Genomic DNA, 10,743 nt, shown 5'->3' with positions numbered 1-10,743 from the left:
AGTCCTCCACGTAATAGTAGAAAAGTGTCAATAAACGGTATATTTTATTAAATGAAAAATAATTGTGTATAACTTAACAATGATTCATATTTGTATTTAAGTGACATTTGAACCACGAAAACATGTTTCAAGGTCAAATAAAGAATAACACATTTCTGTATACAGTATACACATATAGCACTGCACAGGAAAACTGTCGATGTTTGTCCATAAAACCAGGGTCTAGTCTACTCACTGCAGTCCTTAGAAAACAAATCAGGTGAGTTTGAACAAAAATATAGGTCATAGGAAGTGTTCCTGGACTTTTACTGTGGTCAAAAAGTGTCAAATGTGCTGGTCTAGTTCCAGGTCTTTCTGCAAAGTGTTCCAAGATGGTGTAAAGGGAAACTATAACCACATGTAACTACAATCCTTTATAATTTATTTAACCAGAGGTCACACTGAGATTTTTGCTGCAAGAAAGCAGCATAAATATACTGTAGTCAAGGTTTGGCAAAACTTCCAAAATTCAATTACACAAAAAACAAAAAGGTGCAATATGCAGAAATCACTCCACCATTTCCTGGTTGCTAAAATTCTAATAGTTTGCCTAATTTCAGTTTGTGACAAAACATGCAATGTAGTGAATCATTGTACCATCTAAACCGCTGTGAAATATATTTTCAATAACCATACATATATTCCTGACAGTTTGTGCAGAAATTATTTGGTTGTGCAAACCCACAGTTTCATCAGCTCTCCGGGTTGCTGGTCTCAGACCATTATTCAGGTGAATAAGTCGACGTGTTTACAAGTGGTCGGCGGTTGTGAGGCCGGTTGGACACACTGCCAAATTCTCTAAAACGATGTTGGTAGAGAAAGGCTTATGGTACCACAAGGTTTGTGGTAGAGAAATTAACATTAAATTATCTGGCAACAGCTCTGGTAGACATTCCTGCAGTCAGAATGCCAATTGCATGCTCCCTCAAAACTTGAGACATCTATGGCATTGTGTTGTGTGACAAAACTGCACAGTTTAGAGTGGCCTTTTATTGTCCCCAGCTTCTTGATATGCCACACCTGTCTGGTGGATGGATTATCTTGGCGAAGGAGAAATGCTCACTAACAGGGATGTAAACAAATTTGAGCACAACATTTGAGAGAAATAAGCTTTTTGTACATATGGAACATTTCTGGGGATCTTTTATTTCACCTCATGAAACATGGGACCAACACAACATATTGCGTTTATATTTTTGTTCAGTGTAGTTCATTGAGCATGCCATCAGACTTCGGATACCAATGGTGAACTGCTGTAAAAAAGAAATTGCATAAAGAATTTTGAAAATACAAATTACAGCGCTCAAAAGTATCTTGTTACAACATACATTGGAGTGTAGTTCAGCCCAGCGTAATGTTAATGACAAAATACTCAGAAGAGAAATACATATTTAAAATACATCCAACAGAAATATTGCATTTAGTAAACGCATGAGACACAACAAACCATAAAACATAACAATGAACAGAAGTTAAAAAGGCGCAAAGTGCATAAAACAGCTTAAAAGAGCAGGTTTAAATACATGTGCAATTTGGGTCAGCAGCCCTCCATTCTGGGATTTAAAATCATCAATCGGAGTAAAATTATCTAATTTTAGGTCCTTCTGTAAAGTGTTCCAAGATAAGGTAAATGGAAACTATAGAGGACTTGCAGTTGACGTACGACGCCTCCTGGTGGCAATGTTGGAAGACCACATTAATTCATCCGACAACAGCTGAGTGACTACCACAAACTGCTTGATAAGGGTGCCTTAAACTAGTTGATTCATCACCATGGTCATTTTCTGCTCAGTATTTGACTGCTCCAACGAGGCAGGAAAGACAACGAGTACATTTTTTTTTACAGATTCCCTGCAACTATTGGTGACAAGGAGATAGCACGTGCTCCAGCAGGTATATTTCACTGGTCATCCCCAAAGCCAACACTTCCTTTGGCCGCCTTTCCTTCCAGTTATCTGCTGCCATGACTGGAACGAATTGCAAAAATCTCTGAAGCTGGAGTCTTATCTCCCTCTCTAACTTTAAGCATCAGCTGTCAGAGCAGCTTACTGTGGCATTGTGGCACAGATTGGCTGTGTACCTGTACACAGCCAATCTGTAAATAGCACGCGACAACTACCTCATCCCCATATTATTACTTACCCTCTTGTTCTTTTGCACTCCAGTATCTCTACTTGCACATCATCTGCACATCTATCACTCCAGTGTTGATGCTCAATTGTCATTATTTCACCTCTATGACCTATTTATTGCCTTACCTCCCTACTCTTCCACATTTGCACACACTGTACATAGATTTTTCTATTGTGTTATTAACTGTACGTTTGTTTATGTGTAACTATGTGTTATTGTTTTTGTCGCACTGCTTTGCTTTATCTTGGCCAGGTCGCAGTTGTAAATGAGAACTTGTTCTCATCTGGCCTACCTGGTTAAATAAAGGTTAAAAAATAAGTCTCAAGAACTGTCGGTAAAATGAAAAAAATACATTTTTAACCGTCAAGACCCGAATACAGACAGCCTTCAGTACAGGGTCTGCAACAATAATTGTATCACTGGTTAGTCAAATCTGATTGATTTTGAGTTTAGCAGTTATTCTAACCAGGTGTTAACAACAACATTAAATTAGCCAGCTAGATAGCTTATAGGGTAGCTATAAGTTTTGGGAAGCAATTTTTTTCACCATAAATCTGCACCTTTATAACAAAGGATTACATGCATCTATCATCACATTTGCAGCCTTATGTAAAACTACTATTCCTAATGTTGTGAGTAGATTGGATAGTCACAATTTAGGCTATTAATGAGCACATGGTGGCATATGTTTGGATGTTAAATGACCAGTATTGGCTATATCAGAGAAGTTGCTTTCCTTTGCAGCGAAAAATGTGGTCTTTTGATAAACATTGTGTCCACTTCTACTACACTTTATGACTCGAGACATTATTACTCCAATCATTTTTAATACACAGCCGACACTGCTGACAACAGATCAATGAAAACGACCTTGTCTTGAATGTAACCATGTAATCTAGGTCTATAAAAAAGGGATTCAGCTTGCAGTTGCCAAACTGAGCAATCGGGGGAGAAGGGCCTTCTTCAGGGAGGTGACCAAGAACCCGATGGTCACTCTGACAGAGCTCCAGAGTTCCTCTGTGGCGATGGATGTCCTTCTGGAAGGTTCTCCCATCTCTGCAGCACTCCACCAATTAGGCTTTTATGGTAGAGTGGCCAGATGGAAGCCACTCCTCAGTAAAAGGCACATGACAGCCCACTTGGGGCTGTGAGGGACTCTTAGACCATGAGAAACAAGGTTTTCTGGTCTTATGAAACCAATATTGAACTCTTTGGCCTGAATGCCAAGCATCACGTCTGGAGGAAACCTGACACCATCCCTACGGTGAAGCATGGTGGTGGCAGCATCATGCTGTGGGGATGTTTTTCTGCGGCAGGGACTGGGAGACTAGTCAGGATCGAGGGAATGTTAACAAATGTTAACAAACTATAGTTTTGGCAAGTCGGTTAGGACATCTACTTTGTGCATGACACAAGTCATTTTCCCAACAATTGTTTACAGACAGATTATTTCACTTATAATTCACTGTATCACAATTCCAGTGGGTCAGAATTTTACATACACTAAGTTGACTGTGCCTTTAAACAGCTTAGAAAATTCTAGAAAATGGTGTCATGCCTTTACAAGCTTCTGATAGGCTAATTGGCATCATTTCAGTCAATTGGAGGTGTACCTGTGGATGTATTTCAAGGCCTACCTTCAAACTCAGTGCCTATTTGCTTGACATAATGTAAAATCAAAAGAACTCAGCCAAGACCTCAGAAAACAAATTGTAGACCTCCTCAAGTCTGGTTCATCCTTGGGAGCAATTTCCAAATGCCTGAAGGTACCACGTTCATCTGTACAAACAATAGTACGAAAGTATAAACACCATGGGACCAAGAAGCCTTCATACCGCTCAGGAACGAGACGTGTTCTGTCTCCTAGAGATGAACATACTTTGGTTCGAAAAGTGCAAATCAATCCCAGAACAACAGCAAAGGACCTTGTGAAGATGCTGGAGGAAACAGGTGCAAAAGTATCTATATCCACAGTAAAACAAGTCCTATATCAGCATAACCTGAAAGGCTGCTCAGCAAGGAAGAAGCCACTGCTCCAAAACTGCCATAAAAAAGCCAGACTACGGTTTGAAACTGCACATGGGGACAAAGATCATACTTTTTGGAGAAATGTCCTCTGGTCTGATGAAACAAAAATAGAACCGTTTGGCCATAATGACCATCGTTATGTTTGGAGGAAAAAGGGGGAGGCTTGCAATCCGATGAACACCATCCCAACCGTGAAGCACGGAGGTGGCAGCATCATGCTGTGGGGGTGCTTTGCTGCAGGAGGGACTGGTGCACTTCACCAAATAGATGGTATCATGAGGGAGGAAAATTATGTGGATATATTGAAGCAACATCTCAAGACATCAGTCAGGAAGTTTAAGCTTGGTCGCAAATGGGTCTTCCAAATGGACAATGACCCTAACGTACTTCCTAAGTTGTGGCAAAATGGCTTAAGGACAACAAAGTCAAGGTATTGGAGTGGCCATCACAAAGCCCTGACCTCAATCCCATAGAAAATTTGTGGGCAGAACTTAAAAATTGTGTGCAAGCAAGGAGGCCTACAAACCTGACTCAGTTACACCAGCTCTGTCAGAAGGAATGGGTCAAAATTCACCCAACTTATTGTGGGAAGCTTGTGGAAGGCTATCTGAAATGTTTGACCCAAATTAAACAATTTAAAGGCAACGCTATTAAATACTAATTGAGTGTAAGTAAACTTCTGACCCACTGGGAATGTGATGAAAGAAATAAATCATTCTCTCTACTATTATTCTGACATTTCACATTCTTAAAATAAAGTGGTGATCCTAACTGACCTAAGACAGGGACATTTTACTTGGATTAAATGTCAGGAATTCTGAAAAACTGAGTTTAAATGTTTTTGGCTAAGGTGTATGTAAACTTCCAACTTCAACTGTATGTCAGAGTGACCATCGGGTTCTTGGTCACCTCCCTGACCAAGGCCCTTCTCCCCCGATTGATCAGTTTGACTGGGCGGGAAGAGTCTTGGTGGTTCCAAACTTAAGAATGATGGAGGCCACTGTGTTCTTGGGGACCTTCAATGCTGCAAAAACGTTTTGCTATCCTTCCCCAGATCTACGCCTCGTCACAATACTGTCTCGGCGCTCTACGGACAGTTCCTTCGATCTCATTGCTTGGTTTTAGCTCTGACATGCACTGTCAAATATGGGACCTTTATATAGACAGGTGTGTGTCTTTCTAAATCATGTCCAATCAAATGAATTTGCCGCAGCTGAACTCCAATCAAGTTGTAGAAACATCTCAACGATGATCAATTGATACAGGATGCACCTGAGCTCAATTTTGAGTCTCATAGCAAAGAGTCTGAATACTTATGTAAATGTTTAATTTGCAAACATTTCTAAAAACAAGTTTTTGCTTTGTCATTATGGGGTATTGTGTAAAGATTTATGAGGATCATTATTTAATGAATCAATTTTAGAATAAGGATGTAATGTAACAAATGTGGAAAAGTCTGAATACTTTCAGAATGCACTGCATATGAATGGGTAATCCGGGATCCTTGGGATGTCCCTGTATTAGTAATGTACATGATAAATGACAAATGTTTGTCTATAAATTAACTATGATTCATATTTGTTCATATCTCAGTGACATTTGAATAAAATTTGGTTTTTAAAACATTTTACAAGGTCAAATAAAGAAGACCACATTTCTGTATAGATTATTGGTTGATGTGTTTAGAAACAAAACAGATGCTGTGCGCAACTATGGGGCAAAAGGGACTGGCTTAGATTGTTAACAATGTGTAAACTATATATTCTTTACATAAATACATTTGCACAATGAACACTTGTTGTCTCTCAAATACATCATTATAGTTGTTGGTTAGCTAGGGAGCACATTTTTACCATACTAGCATAGACATGACATCAGTCAAAACACCTCAAAACAAGACATAGTATCAATAGACTACCACAGTATCATAATACCCATAAAACCTAGTGGTCAAACACGGAAATGGTTCCAATCAGTTTTCCACCATTCATTTTATCCATTGTGGATTTTAGAAACACCTCAAATAAGGGCTGTGTTTCATATAGGCTTACCCTGGCATGATGTTTTGATAACCATGTAAATCTCTCTCGGACAAGGTGACTTTTCAATATTTTCGCCAGTATTCCCCGCCACCCCCCACCCACACAAAAAAATGCTAATTATCTGCTAATGTGGCGATCATATAGAACTACAAATGCCTGTCTCAAGATTCACGTCAATCACCAGCGCCTTGATGATCTGGACGAGATTGTCGAATCAAGGCAATGTCCAAATTTGAGATTTTTGGTTCAAACCGGTGTATCTTTGTGATGCAGAGTAGGTGAACGGATGATCTCCGCATGTGTGATTCCCACCCTGATGCATGGAGGAGGAGGTGTAAGGGTGCTTTGCTGGTGACACTGTCAGTGATTTATTTAGAATTCAAGGCACACTTAACCAGCATGGCTACAACGGTATTCTGCAACGATACTCCATCCCATCTGATTTGGGCTTAGTGGGACAATCATTTGTTTTTAACAAGACAATGACCCATCACACCTCCAGGCTGTGTAAGGGCTATTTGACCAAGAAGGAGAGTGATGGACTGCTGCATCAGATGACCTAGCTTCCACAATCACCCAACCTCAACCCAATTGAGATGGTTTGAGATGAGTTGGACCGCAGAGTAAAGGAAAAGCATCCAACAAGTGCACATCATATGTAGGAAGTTCTTCAAGACTGTTGGAAAAGCATTTCAAGTGAAGCTGGTTGTAGAAAATGCCAAGAGTGCAAAGCTGGCATCAATGGAAAGGGTGGCTACTTTGAAGAATCTAAAATCTAATTTGATTTAACACTTTTTTTGGTTAATACATGATTCCATATGTGTTATTTCATAGTTTTGATGTCTTCACTATTATTCTACAATGTAAAGAAAAACGCTTGAATAAGTAGTTGGGTCCAAACTTTTGACTGGTACTGTATAACACATGCTCCACTCTCAATTTAAAGTTGAACTTCTTGACTGATGCCGTGGCCATGGCTGCTAAGATGGAGGGAGCAGCTGCGAACCAGAAGACTCCAGCCAAGGCAGCACTGGTCCACACCCAATACTACTCTGTCAGGTGAGTAGTATTGGTTGGTACTGTATGTGCCGTTTAGGTTCATCTCCATGTGTAGGCTGTTGTACTGGCCTGTGTGGTAGTCTTTCAAATGTGGAGTAGTTTGTTGCATCTTACTGCTTAGTTTATCATTTATGTCCACTTTGAAGTCAATCTAAGCCACATTGTTAACTTCCTTCATTTTGTACTTGACCTTTATAGATGCAGACCCGAAGACATTCAAGTAGAACTTTGAGAGCAAGCATCCCAAGTCTCCAGTGGCCCCAGTACTGGTTGATGTGCAGGCCTAAGGGACCACACACACTCAAATGGACCTACAGCTGGGGTAAGATTCTTCCATCATTCACACGCAGTAGACATAGTGTAAACCACCATGTTGTAAACAAAATGCTGTCCTCAATGCTTAAATTGTATTGTCTATGGCTCAATTTGTGGAAATGCTGTGATCGCTAATAGTCTTTAATGTTGTGATTCCCAGACACACGATGACCACGATTTAAATACTGCAACTGAGATGGAATGACGTCAAAGGACACACGCTGAGACCCCGAGTATGACTGGACATGGGCCAGATATTTACGACTACGACCTGAAAGGGGTGCAGAAGCACACCAGCACACCATTTTATGTTTATTCCATGGCCAACCATCTCTCTAGCTACCCCTTATTCCACACTATGCCTTTTATGCTCCATGGTCCCTCAACTTCGGACACTTTATAACTATCCATCTTATCTCCATAAACCTACCCTACTTTCACCCATTTTCCCTATGCTGCTTCCTTCACCTGTTCTTCTCCGGATTTCATAACATCTACTCAGTAACCCGTTTAAAAGTATTGTGGTGTACTGTTCTTGCTCCCTTTTTTTGACAAAATGGGTGTTGATATAGCTGCATTTAGGCATAGCTTCCTTGTTTTGAGTCTAAGTGTTTCTCATTCTGCTGGAGTTGACCTTGTATTTCATATAAAACCTACCTTACGCATCCATTTTCTATTTGTAACTCTCCCACTGAAATTACAATATGCTGTTTTGCATTTTGTGTTATTTGTTGCTGGAAGAATCTGTGTGCTCTTGGACAGTAATAATAGTTTATATGGTGCTCTTCGATGTTCCAGGTTTGTGGCAATGATGAATAAATAATTTAATGTTTACTTATTCAGATGTTTATATGTTATGTATAAAAGGCATGTGTATGCATTGTTTACTATTTTGATTTATTTAAAACAAGCTAATTGTTGGCGTTCATGTGATTGATGTGTGACTAGGTGTATTCTTGTCAAGTAAATATGCTTATTCATTCATGATTATGGTTATATTCTGCAATGAAGTTAATTTGCCATGAATCTGTAACGAATATGTCAAACAAGTTAGTTCTGAATTGATTTAATACAGCAGTGCATTCGAACACCATGAATTGGAATAGATTTCACCTTGTTCATATAGTTGGCAGAAATGATAATGTCACAGATATAGCCGTGTTGAAGTGACCAAATCGCAGGCGGGATGTGAATACTCATCTTTTAATGGTAAAGAATCAAGCAAACACGGAAAAACAATAAAGACTCAAGACATGCTAACAGGCTATACTTACAAAAATAGCAGTGCTAACAAAACTACCCACAAACAACAAGACCAAACACACCCTAATATATAGGACTCCCAATCAAAGGCAACTAGAAAACACCTGCCTTCAATTGAGAGTCCATACCCCAATTAACTAACATAGAAACAGTACAGATAGAAAACCCATAGAAACACAAACATAGAAAATAAACCCAAAACCCCGGAATACATAAACTAACTACCCTCTGCCACGTCCTGACCAAACTACAATAACAAATAATCCTCTATACTGGTCAGGACGTGACAGATAAGCGATTAAATAAAAACCTCCACTGGCTGAAGGAGAAGAGGCTTCTGGAAAAGTAAGAGTATGTTGCCCATTATATCATCTAGGTAGGTTGCTAGCTATATAGCTTCTTTGGAAAAAAATGAGCCTAGTATTATTCATGGCACATTATACATATCTGATTGCTACTAGGATATTCTGTAAATGACCAAATGCACAAGACAACAAATTAGTTCAATAAAATATGGAACAGTAATCAAAAATGTTTGATACATCTTTCATTTTGGATCAAAGTAGCTAGTAGCTAGCTGGCAGACATCAAAGATGTCAGCAAGAGATAACGTGCAGGAGCTTGCAAAGGATTTGTCGTTTTGCATGTCTACTTTGATGCTAATTAGCATTTTCGAATATGAGAGTAAATAGAGGCGAATATAATCACGCCAGGGTAAGCCTACACGAAACATAGCCCTTATTTGAAGTGTTTTTAAAATCCCAAATTGATAAAATGAATGGTGGAAAAACGATTGGAACTATTTCGGTGTTTGACCGCTAGGTTTTATGGGTATTATGGCGTGTCCACTGTGGGGCTCAATAATAAGATACAACAAACTGAAGCGAGCAACCTACAATTCACAACATGGCATCTTATTTTCATTGTTGCTAGCTATCTGACCATTCAGAATCATAACAACGCATGCCTTTCGGCCACATTGATGCCCATGCATCATTTTTGTGAAGTTGTCAGCCAACCCGTCTATACTTAAGCTATAAGGCACGAGGGGGTGTGGATATTGGCCATATATCACAAACCCATGAGGTGCCTTATTGCTATTATAAGCTGATTACCAATTAAATTAGAACAGTAAAAAAATGTTTCTTAAACTGTGGTATACGGTCTGATATACCAGAGCTTTCAGCCAATCAGCATCCAGGAGCCAAACTACCCAGTTTATAAATACAAATATAGCACTGTACAGGACAAACAATCGATTGTGTGTCCATAAAACTAGGGTCTAGTCTACTCAATAGAGTCCCTAGAATACAAAACAGGTGAGTTAGAACAAAAAGCCAGGTCATAGCAATTTCTAAATCCTCAACCATCAGCAAACCTGTGAAAGGCCGCTGTGACTATAGCGACTCCTCCAAGATCAAAGCAAAAAAATGGGGTGAAATTGGGTAACGACGACCTCTAACGGTTGGAAGAGTAGCTACACCTACGAGAAAAGCACGCTTGTCTGTGTTTTTTTTACAGTTTTTCTCAATTGTTTACACACATTTTCTGAAAGTATGCCTCATATTCTCAGAACTCTACACACAAATCAAAAAACAAACACACAATGGGCAAAACACCTCAATTCTCCAGCAAAATTAAACTTTACATTCAAAACAATGTTATTTCTTATCAAAATGGTATTTTGTTTTCAAATGACACACACAAACCATCATATGAATAGACATTTATAAGAACCAGTTGAACACTGATGTACTCAATGTAAAACACTTCTCCATTCATCATAATGACTTAGGCCTTTTTCTGGTTCAGTGTTGCCATTACTACAGACAGTACATACATAAGTGTGTTGTAAAATATTTGA

General features: G+C 39.2%; 1 long non-coding RNA gene across 2 annotated transcripts; it reads left to right on the top strand.

The window, feature by feature from the left end:
* Window positions 1-132: 132 nt before the first annotated feature.
* Window positions 133-8,455, top strand: LOC106589709 (uncharacterized). 2 transcript variants are annotated; one of them, XR_001324888.2, is made up of 5 exons: window positions 133-259; window positions 1,886-1,932; window positions 7,189-7,301; window positions 7,500-7,623; window positions 7,777-8,455. It is a non-coding gene; the product is annotated as an uncharacterized lncRNA (long non-coding RNA). The 2 variants fall into 2 exon arrangements; XR_001324889.2 differs by lacking the exon at window positions 1,886-1,932 and having other exon boundaries at window positions 164-259.
* The last annotated feature ends 2,288 nt before the right edge of the window (window positions 8,456-10,743 follow it).

Source organism: Salmo salar, chromosome ssa28, assembly GCF_905237065.1.
Source record: "Salmo salar chromosome ssa28, Ssal_v3.1, whole genome shotgun sequence".
In the NCBI taxonomy this organism is placed as follows: domain Eukaryota; kingdom Metazoa; phylum Chordata; class Actinopteri; order Salmoniformes; family Salmonidae; genus Salmo; species Salmo salar.
Note: the sequence above shows the minus strand (reverse complement) of the source record. Positions and strands in the feature narration are given on the sequence as shown.